At 48.4% G+C, this 15,190-nt stretch overlaps 1 protein-coding gene and 2 non-coding genes across 3 annotated transcripts in view; all 3 read right to left on the bottom strand.

The window, feature by feature from the left end:
• The window catches only part of COP1 (COP1 E3 ubiquitin ligase), a 922,999-nt gene that overhangs the window by 819,817 nt on the left and 87,992 nt on the right, over positions 1–15,190 (bottom strand). The gene's annotated exons all lie outside the window — the stretch shown is intronic.
• On the bottom strand, positions 2,898–3,012 carry LOC144780379 (U5 spliceosomal RNA). Its single transcript, XR_013600741.1, has one exon. It is a non-coding gene; the product is annotated as a U5 spliceosomal RNA (small nuclear RNA).
• Positions 3,921–4,035, bottom strand: LOC144780224 (U5 spliceosomal RNA). The gene has a single exon (XR_013600729.1). It is a non-coding gene; the product is annotated as a U5 spliceosomal RNA (small nuclear RNA).

Genomic DNA, 15,190 nt, shown 5'->3' on the forward strand with positions numbered 1-15,190 from the left:
TTTTTTGCGTGCCTGGTCACCCTGCCCCCCCTCCCACATTGTTGCCACATCGTTATTGCTTACCCCCTCTCCATCCCCCACTGCGTTGTTACATGAGCAATTTCCTCTGTCCCTCCCCCATTGTTGCTTGCCTTGTCCCCCTGCCACCCTCCCCCATCGTTGTTTGACCCATACCCGGACATCCTTTCCCCATTGTTGCTTGCCCTGTACCGACCCTTCCCCCTATTGTTGCTTGCCCAGTCTTTCTGACCCTCACCCCATTGTTGCTTGCCCCTTTCCCCGCCTTCTCCTGCCAGAAAAAACAAGCATTTACAATGCAACGGTTTCGCCTTTGGAAAAGTTTGAGCTATTGGCATTGTAAATGACAAAATTTGTATTTATGTGTTGGTTTTGAAAACAGATAAATAAATGGCATTGTCATTTACATTGCCAATAGCTCTAACTTTTCCAAAGGCGAAACCGTTGCATTGTAAATCTCTGACCCTTTCCCCCCTCCTAACAGAGAATGAGCCGCTCTATGATATTCTATTCATGGACGATGTCTGGAGTCTGAGATTGGGCTAGGGAGGAGGAGGGAGTATTGGGGTGTCGCTAGCAGTGAAAAGCTTAAAGGCTGCCGTTTGAGTCCTTTGTGTCCCTGTGGGGGAGGGAGGGGTTATTCTGTGCAGCTTTATGCTAATAGAGGTGGAGGGGGTCAGTCTGAACGCGTGGCTCGTGGCTTCTTCTGTACACACTTTCCAACTTAACTTTACTTAATACGTAAGAGCCCCCTCCCAGCCCACCACCCTTCTAAGAGGCTGATGACGTGGGGGATGGGGCAGCGTGAGGGGAGGATGCAGTGCACTGATTATAAGACTGTCCAACGTCTCGTCACTTCTGGGTGCTGCAGGGAATTGTTCATCTTTAAGGCTCAATTCACAACGTTCCAAGCGTCAATGGAAAATTTAAATTATATGGAATGTTCCTATCAGGAGAGATAATACACTGTCACAGTGAAAACACGGAGAGCGGGAGGGGGGGAGGGGGGACGGGCACACGGAGAGCGGGAGGGGGGACAGGCTCACGGAGAGCGGGAGGGGGGAGGGGGGACGGGCACACGGAGAGCGGGAGGGGGGAGGGGGGACGGGCACACGGAGAGCGGGAGGGGGAGGGGGGACGGGAGGAGGGAGTATTGGGGTGTCGCTAGCAGTGAAAAGCTTAAAGGCTGCCGTTTGAGTCCTTTGTGTCCCTGTGGGGGAGGGAGGGGTTATTCTGTGCAGCTTTATGCTAATAGAGGTGGAGGGTGTAAGTCTGAACGCGTGGCTCGTGGCTTCTTCTGTACACACTTTCCAACTTTACTTAATACGTAAGAGCCCCCTCCCAGCCCACCACCCTTCTAAGAGGCTGATGACGTGGGGGAGGGGGCAGCGTGAGGGGAGGATGCAGTGCACTGATTATAAGACTGTCCAACGTCTCGTCACTTCTGGGTGCTGCAGGGAATTGTTCATTTTTAAGGCTCAATTCACAATGTTCCAAGCGTCAATGGAAAATGTAAATTATATGGAATGTTCCCATCAGGAGAGATAATACACTGTCACAGTGAAAACACGGAGAGCGGGAGGGGGGAGGGGGGACGGGCACACGGAGAGCGGGAGGGGGGACACGGAGGAAGGCAGGACCACACGGAGAACGGGAGGGGGGAGAGCGGGAGGGGGGAGAGCGGGAGGGGGGACGGCGGGAGGAAGGACACGGAGGAAGGCAGGACAGCAGCAAGCACTCACCAGAGGTCGGGGCAAATGATAAAATGAAAGGCGGCCCAAAAAAAAAAAAACACACAACACGCCCCCAGCCGCATGACGTGTCCAAAGGGGCTGGATGAGAAAAACATCCAAGGAACGCCCACGAGTCGCCCCGAAGGATGACGGACGCCTCTGTTTGCCAATGGCTAGCGTCCATTTATGGAGCTAGCCAATGGCAAACAGAGGCGGTGCCGAACATCCATACTGTTGACAAAAGTTTTCGATCTGGGAGGGGCACTTCGTGCCCTCGCCAGGTCGAAACCTAAAAATCAATCAGACAGGGTCAGTGCTAGCCATATCATAGCGCTTTTTCCTCTCACCATTGATAAAGCCAATAGGTCTCGCCTATGCGAGGTGTATCGACTTTGTCAGTGTTTTTTGCCATGTTGTACAGATGAGAGGCTGCTGTGCAGCATGGTTTTAAAATCAAATAGAAAAGCACTGTAAAGCAGCAAGCATTGACCGCGTCATCGCACTTTTATGTTTTACTTTCAGTCATGCTGCACAGCAGCCGCTCTGCTGTACCTGGCTAAGGAAAAGCATAGACAAAGACATTAGATCTCACAAAGGTACGACTTACTGCCTTTGCTAATGAATGCTTGCTTTTTCAAGACACGGGTTACGTCATTTATCCAGAATCATCGCAAGTTAAGTCTGCGGGATTTAACCTGATTCACCAAATTTAAAGCAGGAGGCTAGGCAATGGCATTCTTTAAATATGTATATTGTATTGCACTTTTACAATTTGAGTCGCAGAGGGGTTTTCAATAAAATGTCAATATTCAATGAGACAGGAGAAGCAAGAAACAGAAACGATCGGGAAATAAACCCCAGATTGGATACAGTTGTGTGTTTTATTTACCAATTGATCTTTCCTGATCTGGTGTTCCATATCGTTGCTTGCCGTATATCAGTGAAGTATTCCAGATCATAAGACGATGTTTGAGTGGCATGAGTCCTTGTTACATGTCATGTGACAAATTATAGGTTAAGCGCGTCACAGTAAAATTCGTTTCCCCGAACTAAGATAAAGTTATACTATACTGAAACTTAAGCTTACCCTCAAAAATTAAATGTTCAGCTTGCTATCTCATTTTCTCTTCTTTACCAAGTATGGGTAACCCTGCGGCAGCAGGGCTTTTAAAAATTGAGTGAAACTCTTAAATGTTCCTCTCTACGGAAAACTTTAGTAAAAGGTGAAAGATTTATTGGGTTTGAAGAGAAACCAGAGCATCAACTATACCCTCGCTGACTGTGGACCCAGGAAACAACTTTCCACGCAATATCAGGGTGATTTACTTCACAACGGGCATCATTGATAACTATTCAAAATCCAATCAACTCGTAAAAAACCTTGTGTTGCGGTACTTTGACAAAATACTTGTGGCCACAAACGAAACAACAGCAGCAAGCACAGGTGACTCGGCATTATGGGTATGCAAATTTTGTATTCGGTCACGTGACAGGAAAGGCTGCAACTCTCGAGTCTCCCAGCTCGAGCCTTAGCGTCGGCTCCTTTCACTCTTCTCATTCTGAGCGGTGCCGCGTTCGGAGCCTCGCGCAGGCTTGTGTGAGGCTCGGTGGCTCCAAAGAGGAGGACTTTTACTGCCACCATCAAGGCATGCTGGCTGGCTCATTGATCTTCTTTCCGAGACAATGAACTAACAAGTGTGTTTTCTACTTGCAGCCTATAAGGCTGCATCAGCTGCTGTAAGAAAACAAGCATTGGCAAAGAGGCAAAACGCTGGCTATCGGCTTTGCCATGTTTTTCGCTAATGTTTTGTAACATTGTAAAGATGCTGCTGTGCAGCACGACCAAAAGGAAGGAAAAAAAATGACGTGGGCATTTCTGTAGGTCCGCGCATGCATGCGCAAATGAATAATGAGGCGGGTCATTTTTGTGTATTAACTGTTCCAAAATGGTTTAAAAAAAAATAAAAAATTGGGAGGGCCGGCATGTAATTTGCTTCCTTTTCTTCCCCCAACGCACCGAGAATAAACAAAACTTTCAAAAAGCCCCTATCGCAGTAAAATACGTTTCACGAACTACGAATAAGTAATAGTATACAGGTATTACGATAACCGTACCGATTTTAACATCAATAAACTAACTCGTTTACTTTTCTTTAACCAAGGAAGGGTAACCCTGCAGCGGCAGGGCTTTCAAAAATTGAGTGAAACTCTTTAATGTTCCTCTCCACGGAAATCTTTAGTAAAAGGCGAAAGATTTATTCGGTTTGAAGAGAAACCAGAGTATGACTAAAGCTGACGCTGACTGTGGACCCAGGAAACAACTTTCCTCAGAATATTAGGGTGATATACTTTAAGAAGTTCATCATTGATAACCATTCAAAATCCAACCAACTCGTGATAAGCCTTGTAATCCGGAAAGCTGACAAAATACTTGTTGACACAAACGAACCAAGATCAGGACATATAATTGACACGGACTTCTGGGTATGTAAATTTCGTCTTCGGTCACGTGACAGGAAAGGCTGTCACACTCGAGTCTCCCAGCTCGAGCCTTAGCGTCGGCTCCTTTCACTCTCCTCATTCTGAGCGGTGCAGCGTTGGGAGCCTCGCGCAGGATGGTGTGAGGCTCGTGGCTCCCAAGAGGAGGTCTTTTACATACCACCATTGAGGCATGCTGGCTGGCTCATTTATGTTTTGCAGATTTATATAGCGCGAACTCGAACCGGAAGTATTGGGGCGCTTTACTTGTGCACTAGTTACATTACACATGGGAAGCGGTAGGTGACAACATAATAGAGACAATTATCTACGTCATTAACAACCGCACGTCAATGATCTCAGGAGGCTGTCTAATTACACCAGCCATCCCTCTTAGGTGTTTCCATGTAGCAGGCACAAAGAGACGAGCTGGCTATAATAACACAAGTTTGAGCTATTGGCATTGTAAATGACAATGACTTTTATTTATGTTTTTGTTTTTAAAACCTAAATACAATACATTCTCATTTACAATGCCAATAGCTTAACCCCTTCCATGCTCATGACGGAACAGTTCCGTCATGAGCTACGGTTGAGCTGTGCTCATGACGGAACCGTTCCGTCACGACCACACCCGTTTTTATTACGGCCCAGCACCGGAGGGGGAATCGCGGTCACGCTGAAAAGGTTAAAGTATTGCAAATGGGAGACCTATTGCATTAAAAATGCTTGTTTAATTATGCGAATAGTGAATAATATTGTTCACTGTTAGTGTTCTATAAAATGGAGTATATTAGCTAGAATATGAACCGATCTGGAAGCTAAGGGAAGTAAAACCAGTGGCGCCAGCAAACTGTGTGCACCATGTATGGGGGGGGGGGGGTTATGGAGAGAGTGGGTCGAAGCAAGAGGAAGGCCTGCAGGCGGGGACGACTCTGCGATTGGTCCTCCCAGTGAGATCCTGAGCGGCGATGGTATGATGCAGTCTGCAGCTCGAGTGAACATTGAGATGTGAGTATAATACTGTATGAGCAGAGACACACATATCCAAAGGGGGGCTTTTGATGTGGCAGAGGTGAAAAACATCGTGTACTCCCTGGGCGTGGGAAGTGTGGGGGACGCAGTGGATATGTCCCCCCCACCCCTAGATTTTGGAGGGGGGACGAGGAACCACAATCATTTCCCCTCTCCCTTGCGAGATTAGCGGTGCCATTAGCGCAGAAAAACGCTTGTAAAGTGGCCCTGCATTTGCCCTGTGCCCTTTCTCCCGTCACAGTCAAGTGCCACCAGTGCCTACGTAACGTTTGTTCTTGTGCTTGAGTGTCCTCCTTATATTGCAGTATTATACCTCTATGTTTATTTTGTATGCTTTTGCAACAGGCACTCGTCACTTTTTCCTCCTGTAATGCACCGTTTGCTACCTCTTGTATTTTGTTGGCACACGATTGTCATTTTTGCTTCATTTAATGTAACGTTTGCTTTTGTATTTTGCTCACTTGTAATGTTCTCATGTATCAGTTATGTTCCTACTGTGAAGCGCTCTGACACCTTCGGGTAAAGTCCGCGCTATATAAAAACGCATAAATAAATAAATAAACAGAGGCCGCCTGCCCTGTGTGATGCTGCCCCCTGCACAGAAAGAGTCCCACCCTGTGGATACGGCTTGGCCGCTCTGAGTCAGCAGAGAAGGAAAGCCGGATGTGAATAGCACAGATATCAAATCATAAAATTCACATCCATGTTGTGAATGTCACAGGGGCGAGCGCTGCCACCTCTGCAGTGGGATCCCTGCTGTGCACAGGATGCAGACAGCAAAGGGGTGAATCACAGTAGGGGTGGCTGAGGCTGCCTTACAGAAACCCCACAGGGAGCAGCAGGTAGGCAAGCATCCCCCACGCACGAAGCTTCCACAGCAGAGCGAGCAAAGGATGCAAAACGCTGCTGTCAGCAAGTACCATTTGCACATGTTGCGGTGGGGGAATCTCTTACTTAAGTAACCCCGCCGGTTGCCACAATACAAGCTTCCCTCATACCACAGATGGAGTGCTTAATTTGTAATGTATTCCGGAGGTCAGCCCAAAGCTTTTCTTAAAAGACAAGCCTCTCTCTTCCAGCACCCTACCCTCCACTCCTCTCCTCTTTATGTCACTTTAGCAGCTTCTTTTTTAACCCTGCTTGTGCCCACCCCGGCACAAATGAAGCCCTGCGATATCTGGCACAGCACACGTTCGTAGGTCTAGTAGCTCAGCTCGCCAACAGGGCGACCAGAAGCAGGGGTCCCCGGCAGACATGGCGGGGGTGACCCGAGGGCTGGCGCTCCTCTCGCCTCCGTGGCAGTGACTGTGGACGAACAGTGTAAGGGGGGGGCTGGTCACCCTGCTTGCCATTCTTTATCTGGCCTTTGCTGCCTGTGAGCCCCACGGGTGTGGCGGCCTGGCTTCACCCTCACTGCAGGGATAGGATCTGAGCTCGCGGGCGATGGTCGCGTGTAAGCACCACTTGGCACGGAGGTGCCGACTGAGTCTTTGGTTAGGGGCGTGGGTATGCTCTTGGTGCGGAGTGGGAGCCCGTTGCATGTGGGGGGTCACAGGGACCACGCGGGGCGTGCGGGAGCTAGGCAGGACGCGGGCCGCACTCCAGCACACTATGGCTATGCTGTGGTCGGGTCTTCTTTCATCTAGACTATCCCCCTCCCCTCATATGCAGGTATGCAGTTTGTGCGATGGGTGGCTAAGAGTGCCTTCCAGGCAGGATGTGGGGGTGGTCATGGTGGGGGGAGGCGACAGGGGGTGGAGAGGATTGCGGGACACAATGCTGGAGACCCCACGGGGAGCATGGGTGCCACCTGTCAGACCTTTAAAGGACGACATTTAAAAAAAAAAAAAAAGGAGCGGACCGTGTGGGTGACGCCAGGGGTTGCATTTTGCTTCATATGTATGGCATGCACACCTCCGTGACAGGAGCAGGTGCTATAACACGGTTAGTTTCTTCCATCGCAAGGTGGGGTGGTGTGCTGTGTTACATCTTCCATAACATGGGCCCTGGCGCTTAAAAGCCCAAGACACATTTTGTATCACTTTTAATGGCCGAAAAGCAGTTCACGTTATACGCTTGAGAATACCTGCTCAACTGCAGTTTCAGCATAAAAGTAACTCTTGCTTTTGATGGGCGAACTCGAACTTAGAGTAGCAACGCTGCCTAGGAAGGTCAATATTCGGGAATTTTGTAAAACTTTCCTTGCGCAGTAAACCTTCAAGCACCCCTGGTATGCACGCATGGGTAGGGGGCGGCGGCGTGTGTATGCGTGCGTGTCTGTATGTGTGTGTGCAGGGGGAGGGGTAGGGGGCGGCGGCGTGTGTATGCGTGCGTGTCTGTATCTGTGTGTGTGCAGGGGGAGGGGTAGGGGACGACGGTGTGTGTATGCGTGTGTGTCTGTATGTGTGTGTGCAGGGGGGGTGGGGGGGGCGGCAGCGTATGTACGTGTGCGCGCGCCTGTGTGGGTGTGGGGGCCGGCTGTGTGTGTGTGTGCGCCGTTAGTGCATGCAGGCAAAGCGAAAGCAGAGGCTGTTTGTGCGTCTGCGCAAGCGCGTCTCAGAAGCGCGCTCACACGGACAAATCTGACACTGAAAAAGCGCGCATCCGACTCGTGTCCACATTCAAGTAAGCAAGAGGTATACTAAAGTATACAAGAGGGTCTCGATGCTCGACCTAAAAACAGATAAAGCGACCTCTGCTGTGCTGTATAGGGACACTGGAAGTCCAGGTGGATTTGCATGACCATAAACAGAAGACGCCAAACAAAGGCAGAGCTCTTTTTATAAAGTCATGGACCTCAAAAGTGACTTGCAGTATCCTAAGGCAAAGGGTATTTTGCTTCTTACAAAACATAAATCACACCACTACCTCTCCCATAACCTGGTTAGTTCCTAGAAGTCGTCCTTGCTCTTTCATATGAAAGGGACAGCATGGCTGGCGACACAAATAAAAGCGAATGAAGCACAAAAAAGCAGTTGTTAATTTGTTGCAAAAAATATTTAAATACGTTTAAGTTAGATTTTTAGAAAATTCATTTGCTCAGCATGTGTAGGAACATGCAGTTGGATAGCATCTTTCCTATAATTATCCACAGCAAGCAAAAAATGAACATCTTGCCATAAATACCTTCTCTCTGCTGATCACTGTTCGTCTTAGAAAATAAAGATCGCAACGAGGAAAATCTGACTCTAATTTTGGTTCAACCGCAGCTCTGTGACCAGCCTCTCCCCTTGGCTGCTGCTGGCTTAAGCAGAAGGAACTGTGACATCACAAAGCAACTGTGATCACTTATTACATCTGAGCAGCCACGTCATTTCTTTATGACAGGTCACTGGAGACGTAACAACTCGACTGTAATAAGGAAATTAAAGGCAAGGTTTTATACACAGTTTGAAGGCTTTCATGCATTACATACTGTCTAATCTCCAAACGCTGGTCAGGACATAAGGTTGGGCTTTCTAACGCTTTTGACGTGACAAAAACCTGCTGATAAGTCGAGGGTCTTTAAGTGATTTGCACATTTATAAATGAGGGCAACAATGAAAACTTTGATACCTTGTACCCACTGCTTTCTATATATCGAAACGATATTCCAATGCACACACATCAGCCGAAGCCAGCAACTTTTCTCAGAAAAACACAACACATTAAGTCGGAGCTACACTAGCCTAGGAAGCTGCAGATAATGTAAAGCGACCCTGCATATCACCCCAACTGTTTAATGTGTTCATTCGCACTCTGGTTGATATCATCACAGAATTCTGCGTAATACTATATGGGGCAGATTTACAATAACTGCCAGTTATTGTGCGCCGCAGCTCCGCCACCCATGGTGCGCCTCATTTACAATGCGGCGCACCATGGGGCAAAAACGGCACAGATGCGTGCTGCATCTGTGCCGTAAAGGCGGTGCATTTGCAGCTCCAGCAAGGCTCGGGGGTGCCCTATCTGTCCAATGCTGCGTCAAGCCTTACGCCTGCTTCAAGCAGGCGCAGGGTTTTGACGCAGCATTGGCCTAAAAGTGACTGAGTGAAATCCACTTTTAGGAGGCGTTCCTGCGCAGAAACGCCCCCCCTGTGCCGGAACGCCTCCTTATGGCGCAGTGCTTTACAACGTGACGCATCTCCCAGATGCGTAAATACCCCGCACCATGGTGCATCTTTTGCACCGCCGCTGCGTCACAAAAGTGATGCAACTGCGGCGTAAAAGAGGCGCAAGGGGCTTGTAAATCTGCCCAAAAGTTTTAAGTAGCGATGCTCTAAGGCAGTTCGATCATGGGTACTGATCTGCAAACCAGAACAAGACTTCTGATTCAAGGATCTAAAACGGAGAACACGTGAGATTCAAATCAACTGTAGAACTGGTTAGAAACCAATAATCAGTCTGTTCCAACAACATCTTAACCTTTCAGCTGCCCAGCTCGGCTGGTAAACAAGCAGCATCCCTTATTACCATTAGTAAATTAGACCTCAAATTCCAAGCCATGAGAGCCCTGTCCGTTCTATCTTCCAGACCCAGTGTGAAACAAGCATTTGCAATACAATAGGTCTCGCATTTACGCGGGTTTAAGCAATTGGCATTGTAAATGACAAATGCTTTTTATTTAAGTTTTGAAAACCAAAACATAAATAAAGGGCATTGTCATTTACAATGCCAATAACTCAAACTGCATAAATGCGAGACCTACTGCATTGCAATTATCGTCGTAGCCGTTGGGCCTGTGAGCTGGAGAAGCCCCATGACCAATTAAAGCCAGCACTGACACCAAACGCACTTTAGAGTTTCATGAAATCCCCCCTACCCACCCCTCCGACAAACCGAGTGGGACGAGCGAGCACCCGAGAGCAGCAGGAGGTACAGCACCCAGGTCTTACGAGAAACGTACCTGGGCTGCCATGACCGGGGTGCAGCGCGGTAACCTAATGCTGAAGACGGAAGAGGCGGCACCCTGCGGAACACAGCAGAGAGGGACTCTGCCCCACGGGACTTCTGTAGCACTGCGAAACTGCACAAAAACTGCTAACATATAAACACGCCCACATTACTTTTTGTGAAATCACTGCACCGATTTCCTGCAGAGTGTGACAAAATCAGTAATAAAATCGCTGCCAGGGGTGTTCAGATGTTATGCTGTTCACCACCATGTGATGACTCACTGCCGCTGCCCCCCCACACACACACACCACACCCCCACACACCTCAGTCACCACAACGGGCGGTAATCGGCTCCTCTTCAATCCTATCAGGCACTTTACTCCTTCAGTCCGGCAGTATGTTCAGTATGGAATATGCAATTGTATTTATATAGCGCTTACTACCCCGTCAAAGCACTTTTCGTCGAGTAGTAAAGGATTAGAGGTGCATGAAGCCAAATGCATTTGTATGTTATGTCTTTCAAACTACAAAATACCCGAAACCCTTGCGGCTCCACACACAGAAACCAGCCCCAAAAGGCCTTACAGTGTGTGTCATATTTCATTATAGCCCGGGTCACTGAATAATGGACCGGAACGCGCGATGTTTCGGCAGAAAACCTGCCACCCATGTACCGTGGAAAAAGGCGGGCGGGTTGATCCATGTACCAACTTAGGACAGCGAAAACAAGAGCGCCTAAAATGCAGACTTTAGCAGGAGATTTAAGAACGCCAGATGCCACAGAAGTCACGGAGAACAAGCGCAGTGCACCCTAAAAGCTACAGTGCCCGAACAGCTTGTGACGCAGCATTTTCTCTCACTTAAAAAAATGTGCAATGCGAATGTCTACTACTCCCGAAAAACTGCAGGCATGATGGGTTTTGCCTAGTTTTTTGCCTTTTATAAGTTGTACAGCATATATAATTTAAAAACAACACGCCACATGTAGCTTCTGTAACAAACGGTGCAGAGAATCGGAGCAAGGAGGTGGCTCAACATATAACGCTGCCGACTTTGGAGCTGGAGAACAGGATCCGAGCCTCGGGTGGGCTGTATCACGTAATGCTTCAAAGGGGTGTGCAGTTCCTAACAGGGGAACTAGGGAAAGGGCAGGTCTTTCTTCGTGATGCCCTCACACACCCCGAAGGATGTCATGATTCATCATTGGGCTCTGCTCCTCGTCGGGCCGGCGCTGCAATGCCAGACGGGCTCCCGTAAACGGGGCTCTTTGGCGGAGAGCTTTTGAAGAAGCCGTGGGGTGCGTGCGGGAATGAGGGCAAGGATAGAGTTGTGCACGGGTGGTGAGTTTTAAAATAAGTTTGGAGCAGTTTTCTTCAGAAATATTTTATTTGTTAAGGTAGTTCCAGCTTAGTTAAAAAATGTGTGGAGGCCCTGCATGGATGTAATGTTCCTAAAGGGCTCTCGCAGTGTAATGGGTCGACATGTTTTGTGCCCTTATCGCCCTTAATGGGTCATGTGGCACTTCATCAGGACCTAAGTGAGTGGATGGTGCACTACTAAAGGTCTGGTTCCATAGGTATGGTTTGGTATCCAGACACAATAGAGTGAAACCATAGTAGACTTATACTGGGTTACTGTAGACCTATAGGGGAAGGGGGGGGGGACATACAACAGCAATGGAGGGATTAAAACCTGAACAGACAAAGTGTTACTCTTAGGAACTTTAAAAATGAAATGAATACCTATTAACCAGCTAAGCTGTGGCTGGCCAATTGCATGCGTGAATAGTGAAATACCCAATGCTATATGTTTGTGACATGAAGGTGATTTAAACACAATATCAATGTGTTACCAGTTTTGACCTTATTCAGGTGATTCCATGCGGTAAATAATGCTACCCAAGAACTGTATTTTGTATGTAAGACTCTTTAAAAACGGGAAGGTTACTACTCTAGTTCTCGTAGTCACGAGTGCATGCGAGCTCACCTCAAAGTTTAATGGCCTTTCCTGTGTGGTGATACGTATCCACAGGCGGCGTGAGGTAGAGTGTGTGTTTATAGTATAATAGTGCCGTAGGTCGTGCTTCACCTAGTAAGTGTATATCAGGCGATGAGCTCAAATTAAGGTACATGGATGGTGTCCGTGCAACGCGGTGATCTAAGTGCGGACAGTACGCGATGAGCCGCACGGTAAACAAACTTAGTTTAAAACACACGCTGCAAAACATTCGTAAGGTTACGTGGTAGTGGGGAGAGACACATGTGGCGTACAAAAAAGGCAGGAGTAAAAAGGGATTTGCTCGTGCCTACTCATCCCCAGTATGGAAGTCTATGGCCTTACGGGGGAGTTCAGAGCACGTTGTTGCTCTGATGCTGTAACAAGAAGTGTTACTGCGATTAAAAACCAAGCCGATTGTCTGTCTCACCGGTGTTTCCACTGCGGAGGTTAAAGTACTCACGGCTGGGTGGCAGGCAACTAGCACGAATCCTACCCTTGCTCAGGGCCCCGTTCCAACTGCGTCCGGATCCGGTGTGTATTTGTGCTCAGGCGTGTGTCGAGGGCTGGGTTCATACGCTAGAAGGCTAACCTATCCTGCTATCTTGGATGGGTGGAATTCAATGTAACTTTATTTAGTAACACTCGTTGTACTTAAGGAGTGCAAAGGACGTCGCGAATGCCGATTAGGCAGCTACGTGCAGGGGCAATCATATGTGATTATGATGTAAGTGCATACCTCATATGAAAGTGTACACTTACATCATAATCACACATTTGCGACGTCCTTTACACTCCTTGAGTACACTGAGAGCATAGTAGTTTTTTCAGGGTAGCGACTGACTCTGTGGGTGCCTGGCCGAGGGCCGGCTGTTTGATACTCGACATCGAGAAGGCCTTCGATTCTTTAGAATGGGATTATTTATTCACGTCACTTGAAAAGTATAATCTAGGCCCTACCTTCCTCCAGTTAAACCGTCTGCTATTCTCTGAACCAACTGACAGGGTTAAAATGGGCCCCTACATATTGGATGCAATTCCGGCGTGGAGGGGGACAAGATAGGGGTGCCCACTGTCTCCCCTTCTTTTTGCACTCACAATAGAGCAGCTTGCTGAGATGATACCCACCCAACTAGGGGTTGGTATTCCTTTGGGAGATAGTACACATCAGGTGTCGCGCTATGCAGGTGATCTCCTAATTTATCTTACAGACATAAAGGAGGCCCCCGGACAGTTGACACAAATCCTAAACAATTTTGCAATACTCTCAGGATTAAGGGTGAATGTCGGCAAGTCCTGTATATACTCTTTCGGCGGGGGGGAATCATGACCAGGGCCTCGTCACTGGTGGTAGGAGGGTACAGTGGAAAGAGGACACATTCCACTACCTAGGCATACAAATATATCAGCAGCCGAAAGACCTATTTGACGGGAATCTGGGTAGAGGGACAACTGCCACTAGGTCCCAGATGTGATTTTGGAGCACTCTTCCACTTACTGTAACGGGTAGAGTGTCTCTCACTAAAATAGTCACTCTTCCGAGGCTTTAATACTACTTCACAAATCTCCCAATTTTTATCCCTGCTTCTTTGTCATGCTAGAGAGGCTAGTTAAAGACTTTATATGGGGCAGCGCCAGACAGAGTGGCACTAAGGAAACTATATCTGCCCACAGACCATGGAGTTTCGGCAGCCCCGTGCTTCGAGCACTATTACCTGGCTGCCAAACTGCAATGGATAGCGAGGTGGCTGGCCGATAGGCACAGGGAGACATGGCAACCACGCAGCCAACTTTCTGTCTCAACTAATTAGACTTTTCCACCCAGGCACGAAGGCAAGGCCTCCGGAGCCTTTGCTGCTCGGAGTAGCATACAGATGTTTCCGCAGGAGCCTCTACATAACCCAGAGTATCACGCCTTATGCACCAGCGATGCCCCTGGAGGGGTCCCCCAGAGGTCAGGAAGTGCTCACGGAGGCTGAGCTCCGGGAATGGCAGGAGGCGGGTGTTCAAACACTGGGGGACTTGTACCGTGACAGGGAGCTCATATCATACATAGCACTGGTAGAGGAAGAGGGTCTTTCACCGGGGCAATTCCTACTGCACCGCTCGTTGATAACTACGCTCACAGCCAAGTGGGGTGACATATCCACAGTCACACCTCACCATGCCATACTTACATGTCATGGGGCAGGATAGGCACCTCACATGTTGGTTTGCAGCTTCGTTCAGGACGCACACAGCGGTGGGTTTGGACTCGATCCGACGCAGGTGGGAACAAGATCTAGACTGCCAGCTTACAGCGGTCCTCATTCTGGCACACAGTAAGGTTGGGCCTATAGGTTGTGTCATAGTCTCTTTCTGAGAATGGGTGAGTAGGTCCGGTCAGGAGCTTCACCCTCCCTTGTTGGGGCAATCTGCTTCCTGGGCAGGTCCGGGGATGGCTGCCGCACTGTTTTCCAAGCTCTGCAACAGTTGAGTTCCGATCATGTGTACTTCTATCAGCGTCTCAGCGCTGCACAGCCACTCTGGGAACACACCAGCAAGGGCCTTGAGGTAGGAGATCCTTTCTCACATTGTAGTACACATAGGCACACGATTTACAAGTGCCACGGGGCTAGCCACTATAGGAGCCCGTTTGCGACACTTGGTACACTAGCAAATATACAGAACAAGCATTTGCAATGCAATAGGTCTCGCATTAGGCAAAGTTTGAGCTTTTAGTATTGTAAATGGCATTGGCTATTTTTTTTGCAGTAGTTACGTTTTGTTTTTATAAAAAGGGACATATAAAATATGTTGCATATTGACATATAATGATGCAGCCTACCTATGACTTATGCAGCAGCAAAATGGAGCAGCATTGAGATCAGAGTGCAGCTCTGGAGGCCACATGTCCACCCACATAAGAAATGTTAGAGGTTGTCCACTGACAAGTTTCCGAAATGGCGCCACCTCCTCTTCGTAACTGAATAATAAACAGATACAGAAAATACACACCACAAGCACTGCAATTTGGCAGCTGCGGCGTCTTCTGCATGATTATAGCCCCTCCCCTC

The sequence above is a fragment of the Lissotriton helveticus genome, chromosome 1_1, assembly GCF_964261635.1.
Source record: "Lissotriton helveticus chromosome 1_1, aLisHel1.1, whole genome shotgun sequence".
Classification (NCBI taxonomy): Eukaryota; Metazoa; Chordata; class Amphibia; order Caudata; family Salamandridae; genus Lissotriton; species Lissotriton helveticus.